General features: G+C 47.1%; 1 protein-coding gene across 7 annotated transcripts in view; it reads left to right on the top strand.

Moving 5' to 3' along the window:
- The first annotated feature begins 1479 nt into the window (after positions 1–1479).
- LOC1274491 (protein hairless) overlaps positions 1480–6909 on the top strand; it is a 31291-nt gene continuing 25861 nt past the window's right edge. Inside the window, exons 1-2 of one of the 7 annotated variants that reach the window (XM_061642374.1) lie at positions 1480–1739; positions 6371–6894. The gene's annotated coding sequence lies outside the window, so the exon portion shown is untranslated. Of the gene's footprint in view, positions 1796–2838; positions 3854–5403; positions 5694–6346; positions 6895–6909 lie in introns of those variants that run through there. The other 6 variants (XM_061642372.1, XM_061642371.1, XM_061642373.1 and 3 more) reach the window with 6 other exon arrangements.

Here is a 6909-nt window from a genome sequence, read left to right as displayed (position 1 = left end):
TCGGTTTCGCGCAACTAAATGCAGCTACACTGACAGGAAACGTACTACTACTGTGTTTGAAGACAGAGGAAATTTAAACAATCGCTTTAAAGCTACCAACACTCACACAAAGATACACGTTATAAAATCAGGCCTATTTCGGAAATAGTGACACAGGAAGTGCATCTATGCTGGTAGCGGAAGGAAATAACGAACCGCCTGTCTATTTACGCCGGTTCTATTGCATCTAAAGGGTGTGAAAGAGAAAAGGATAGTTATGCTAGGAGAAACAGGTTCACAAACCATGCTTGATGCAATATGTAGTAGATAAATTGGGGAAAGTTCTTCATGCGCTGTTTAAAATCCACCCAAAAGATTTGTACTTAACGAGAATAAAGCAGTAAAATTCGTATGTCTGCCCCATGGAATAGTGTTCTGAACATTCAACTGCATACGTTGTAGTTCGTACACGGTTGAGGCTTGATGTTCTTTCTCACTCACTCGCTCACGCACACCATTCTGGGCATCGTCATCGCAGTGAGTCAGAAGCGCGTACAAGGGTGAGAAAAATTGTTTGCACCATGTGAGTGAACCGGCAGTCGAAAACCGTGGGAGAAACATTCTTCTCTCGCTCTGTCGTGTGCTTCTCATCGTTCGTTCTCGATATGATAGAGTGAAACAGCACTTCCCGCCGGCCGATCGAAAGAAATATCATCCATCCGCACACAAGCCGCTCTTTGGAAATGGATTAAATGAAATTGTTTTACGTTCTTTTGGTTTTAACCATGGTTCCCGGAATAAGTGTGGAACACCTTGAAATTTCATTCAACTTAGCGGCAGCGACAGTGTTTTTTTTTCTTCTACATTTTCTTTCATTGCAATCTAGCGCTATAGAGAAATCGAAAGAACCAACCACTTTGTTTTGTAACCATTTGCATTTTTTTCTATTAAACATTTGATTGCTTGAAGTGATTGGACTCGTTTGTAACTTTCGTTGGCCAATGAAAAACCGTTGACCGTTGTAAAATGTTAAACATTCTCTCAAAATTCCCTTTTCCCACGCTCAACGGCGATCGTTAAGCGACAGTTTCCCACGCCGATGGGAATTTTCCCAACATCAGACAACACGCTGGATCAAATGGGAGAGAATGGGAAATTCATCGTCCTACGTTGCTATAGCGGATTGCCGATGCGTGCGCCTGAAATGAACCCTCTCTCGCTCTCTTCTCACACACTTCTCTCACTCGCTCTCTTTCGCGCACTCTCTTGCCTTCCTGCTCTCTCTACAGTCGAAAACGGGCGCAAAGCAGATTGAAAACATAAAATGGCAGCTACGCGTTTTGAGAGTCACAACGTGGGAATAATCGGTGCATCTCGCTCCGCCGAACGGCTCTCACGATTGCGCCATCTCGTACTGGAGCGAGTCGCCTACAAAAACGAATGAGCGGCAGTGTTCACTCGTCGTCGGGCGGTGTTATCTCTTTTGCACGGCGCCAGTTCAAACGTACACGAAAGGAAGAGAAGAACCTTTCGGTCGGTGTTGGCTCTCTTTTGCCAACGCACACGGCTGAGACGGGTTGCTGCCAGCGCCAGTGTACGTTTGTTGTGTTGTGGAAAGCTTTTCCAGAGAAACGCGCTCGCTTCATCCGAGGGAAAGGACGGACGGTATTTTTTGTGTCTGCCGTCGTGTACAGGTCGCTCGCCTGGATTCCGTATAGTTGCCGTTTACTCCGGCTATCGCAAGCATCGATCCGGACGGTGTAAGTGCGCTGCGAACTGTGTTTTTAATTGTGTAGAAATCAGATGTATTCTTACGGTTCGAAAATGTGGGGACGATAGTTTTACGGTAGAGCAACTCGAAAGCGAAAAAATGTGGTGCACATCATGCTCATAATTGAGGATAGGAAATGTGAAGAAAAAAACAATAGTGGCTCGGGGAATTATTCCAACTCATTGCGAAGAACGGGGTGCAAAAGTGAAAAGAAACTACGTTGTGTTTGCTGTAGCTTGGCTGTCAAATCTCTCACTCGATTCTATTGCTCGCTCCCTCTTGCAATCGTTCATGAATCTCTCGCGAATAGTAGTGGAACGATGTGAATGGCATGTAATATCAATATGTGCACGTTAGATATCCGAACGACGGTGCAGTGCAATGGTGGTGGTTTAGTGCATTTACTGTGCTGCAACAAAACATTCTACAAAGCAATCATCCGAGCGTATGAACAGTAACTGAAAGATCGGCCACAGTGAGAAGTTATCATTTGGTTTCGTAGCAGCGCTCTCACTTGTAACAACTCACTAGGGGCGAATGTGGGGAAGGGAGAGGGAGAGTGAGAGAGCGAAACAAAACGGTCTGGATACTATGATTGACGGAAAGTAACATGAAATATTACTTTTGAAAACAGTATTTTCGTCCCGTGAAGTGGATAGTTTTTTTTATCCTATGGATAAGAATCATCCGAAGTTTGGTTCCATAAAATGCGACAGTATGGTGCGAACTTAATGCTCTCGTTTTGTTTCAACGGATTCCACGGCCTGCCTTTGGACGTTGGAGAGACGATCGACGAGATCAACTGACGGTAGTCGCCGTCGCTACCACTGTGTGCGTGTGCTGGCGTTGCTAGGTGTGTGTGTGTATGTGTGTTTTGGCGTTCGATGCAGACGGGCAGTCCCTTTGCGCGTTGCCCTTTCTCGTCGTCTGCAGCGGCCACTGTACACGAGAGCCGGCGCTACGTGTGTGTGTGTGTGCGCGCGTATGTGTGCGTGTGAGCTATAGAATGTGAAACCTCAACGAAAGAAAAAAGAAAAAATGGGAAAAATGCGTAGGCAAAATATGAGAACGCGCGGTTCTGTCGTTCTACGTTCAGTTTTGCACCGTGATGCGCGAATAATTCGACACCGTCGTTGCCCACCAGCCGTCGCCCGCCGCGTCGCGTAAACTCTCGCCCCGTTCCTCCAACGGTGCCATGTTTGTTGTTTCTGTTTGTGACGTTTCAAATTCGGTTTCTTGAGTGTGTATGTGTGTGTGTCTGTGCGCGCTTAGGTGTGAGCAGGGAGAAGTGAGTGGAGGTAATGGTGTGGTTCGGCATTTGATTTAAAAAGATCCGACCTAGCAAAGCACTTGTGGGCAAAAGCGGGACGAACGGCGGACGAGCGAAAAAGAAGGCAGCATAGAATGGGTTTAAGTTGCAGGCTACTCCTGCCGAAGGAGTGGTGTGAGTGGTGAACCGATTCCGGCAAAACGGCCGCTTCTCACATATTTCCATCCCACCCCTCCCTCCTCCACCCCTTCCCCATTCCTCGACGACTTCCTATACTTATGGCAGTTGCGAGAGGAAGGTGTGTGTCTGCCGTCCAAGAACACACCGATCGGATGACGATGTCGGAAGGAAGTTTCCCTTTTGGAAGCGATTGATCGTGGTAGCAGCGGGAACAGCAGAGCAGGGCAGGGCAGGGCTGGTCGTGGCATGCCAGGACGGGTTTGTAGGAGTATGTGGGGATGTGGCAAAACCTACACCAACAGCGGCGGCATCATCGGGCATTATCAATGTGAGCGCAGAGAGCTCCAAAGCAGAAGCAAACGGGAATGAATTGGAGAATAATACGTGAAGGTGGAATAATGAGGTGCCTGAAGACGGCGTGAGCGGACCCGGGCCACTGCTGCGAAAAAGGAATGGCCGATAGTTGAGCGAACGAGACAAACGTCACCGTCAAGAATCCGTGTGTTTAACGGAAAACGGAAAGAATTCGTACGGCAGTGTAGCAGCAGTAGGCGGCTCACCGTATGCGTGCGTGCCAGGTTGTGCGTGTAGGAACGGTCTGTTTGCAAGTGTGCGTGTGTGCTCGCTGAGATATGTGCGGTGGATATAAAATCGTGTGTTTTTACTTTTGCTTTTCCATGCCATCCTGGGTACCTGCGTGTATGTGGCTCTGTGTATGGGTGTGTGTGTGTGTGTGTGTGTGTGTGTAAGTGCGTCTTTCATTCTCATTTGGTATTCCTTTTCACCTTCCATGGTTGTACAATGTCGAGGAAACTGTGTGGAGAGGGTGAGCGAGAAAGAGTATTGCTATGTTGGCTTGCTGCTATCTCGCTTTAGCTCGCGGTATTCACTCGTATGGTGAGCGCAAAATTCTCACGCAATGAGAAACGGAGCTGGTGAGCGGTGAATATCCCGGTGACAGGAGCGAATGCACCCTTCGAGGGATCCGCTTCACCGTGAGGGGCGACAACAAGGATTGGTGGGGAGGTTATGATGGTGGAAGGATTAGTTGTGGTTTAGAATGATTGTTTTATTCGCGCTTTAAAGTCACTAAAAGTCACCGCGCAGGAGCGCATCCGGAATGCGTCGGTCTGTTCGTTGGCTTGCCACTGAATCATCCTTTCTCCAAGTTGGCCTAACAGGGCGTGAGCTGAAGGAAGTATTTCGTGGCAATGGCGAGTCGGGCAGAATGATCATGTGTTGTTGACTGGCCAACTAGACAACCGCGGCTGTGTTGGGGGCAGCCTCTGTGAAATGTGTTGGAAACTTGTTGAACGGAGACGGCGTCGGGGAAGATGTGATCACGGTGATGGCTGCCCGCCGGAAACGGTGTGGTTGCCGGACTGTCGGGGGGTTGGAAGATTGCGGAGGGAATATATCATGGACAAGTGTGGTGTGAGCGCAGCATCGCGTGCGTTGTATCCACGAAACTGCGAACCGGTTCGTCTCTTTCGGTTAGTGGTTTATTCGCGGCTGCTATCTTTTTAAGGAAGGCACGCTTTCTTTCCTTCTCGTTCTTGTGCTTTGGCTCGCTGTCATCCTGCTCCTGTTTGCTCGCACATGCTTCTCACTATCAGAGCCCACGACGATGTGACGACGATGATGATGATGATGATGATGACGATGGCGTTTTAGGTACCGAAAATTGTCCCCGAAGCGAGAGGATAAGCAACATGTATATGTATTTACTCACGCACACGCTTGCACATATGTTGTGTCTTGCATTCGTTGATAGAGTGTACCGCCGTGGAATGCAGGAAACATGATCACCGGAAACTCCCACGAGAAATTTGGATCATAACGAATCGGTCAGTTTGTCGCAATTTCGTCCGTCGCCAGTAGGAGATTAATGTGTGTAATATCTGTTTGGTTTGAGGAACCCGAATATATTTAACAAATATATTTGGTGATAGCGTGAAAAACAGGACAATTGGACCATATCATGTGTCGCTTACACCTGTTAAATCGTCCTATCGTTGGTAAGATTTAGTTCCTTGTGTTTGCACTGCTGGACGTTTTACCGCTTTGTTTTGGGCACTGCTGCTACAAAGCGTAAAGAAAGCACTAGCAGCGAGGGTGAAAATACACCCGCAAGGAAGGTGTAAAAAATGGGGTGAAGGCGGGATCGGGGAAGACGCAAAACTTTCGTAAATACGTTGTATCTGTGGTATGTGTATGTGTGTGTGTATGTATATACGGTATCCAACAAGTGCGCGCGCGCATGCTTTGATTGGAAATGTGAATCCAAGCAGCAGCAGCAGCAGCAGTAAAAGAAGCAACACAAAAGCTGTCGAAGTGTGCTGGTTAAGGGTCGATGGTGATTTAGCACACATTGTTTGCTGCTTGTTCTCGCTTTTAGTCATTTATGCATTGTTTTGATCGCAAAACGACGTTCCCATTACAAAACCGTGTGCCGTCTTGCCTTCAGGCGTGTAGCAGAGATAGACTAAACAGGTTACGTGTGTGTGCGCCTGTGTGTGGATCTGAGTGTGTGCGTGCGTGAATGTTTGTACGAAAACAATCGAGTTGACAGGTGGCTTGCTGCAGGACGGTGGCGAATGCACGGGGTGAATCTCCGTGTGGGAATGTCGGTGCTTTTATGGGTGTTGGAAGTGTTCGGTAGTGTGGCTGTGCTCGATTTGTTAGTTCGAGTTAGTTTTTTTCTTTCGTTAGTTCGTCCATGGAAAACAGGTGAAAATTTCGAACCGAGGCCCACTACGACGAACAATCGATTAGGTAGCTTACCAAGTGTGAGCAGCGGTTGCTGCTGCTGCTGTTGGATGCACAGAGGTTGGGATAGTCGGATGTATGTATGCGTTTCTGTGCATCCTATTAGGGCGTTTCATGTGTGTGCGTGTCGTTCGGTGAGGTAGCGAAAGTTTTTTTTCCCAAGTGTGCTTGCTTCGTCCTCACAATTCTGTGAGACGTACGTAGCTGTTAGAAGCAGGAAGGTGGCAAGAACATGTTCATTTTGTTGTTATCACGCGGAAACACTTAAATTTAGTCCATAAGCATACGTACTTCCATTGGTGTGTGCTAATCATAATCGTGTGTGTGTGTGTGTATCATGGAATTAATTCGTGTTTAACCATTTTTCTCTTATCCAGAATAGTTTTTATTTGTGCAAACAGGTAGTGTAACGTCGTGATAATTACAATGTGAATGCTTGCTGCTGTGCAACTTATCGTCAAGAAATAGTGCCACACATTCATCCGATAAAGTTCAGTTTACAAAATCGCACTCATAGTTCTCTGTGCCTACGCGTGCTGTGTTGATGTGGCGAGCAAACCGTTTTTCTTATTGTTCAATTTCGTGTGTCCCCGTCTGTTCATGTACATTGCTGGTGGAAACGTTTTACAAAAGTGCCCTGCTTAAAGTGGCACATCTAAGAAAAGGGAAGCACTCATTCACCAGTGAACAGCAGGAATAATTTATAGTGACCGCAGTAAGCCCAATGACAAACGCGTTCGACAAAGCTTAACCACACTTCCGGCGAATAGTCATCTAAGTGTACGGATGGTAGCTAGTGGTAGCAACGAAAGTTTCTACAGATCAAGCTCAGAGAGGATTCTTCACGATGGGGACCATATTTCTATAAAAAACGAAATGCATCGAATTTGATCTCCACCATCATCAACGATGTGCTTTGGTTTTGGTAAGTATAATGAAT

Source organism: Anopheles gambiae, chromosome 2 (assembly GCF_943734735.2).
Source record: "Anopheles gambiae chromosome 2, idAnoGambNW_F1_1, whole genome shotgun sequence".
NCBI lineage: Eukaryota > Metazoa > Arthropoda > Insecta > Diptera > Culicidae > Anopheles > Anopheles gambiae.
The sequence above is the reverse complement of the archived record's forward strand: the minus strand, read 5'-3'. Positions and strand labels throughout refer to the sequence as shown.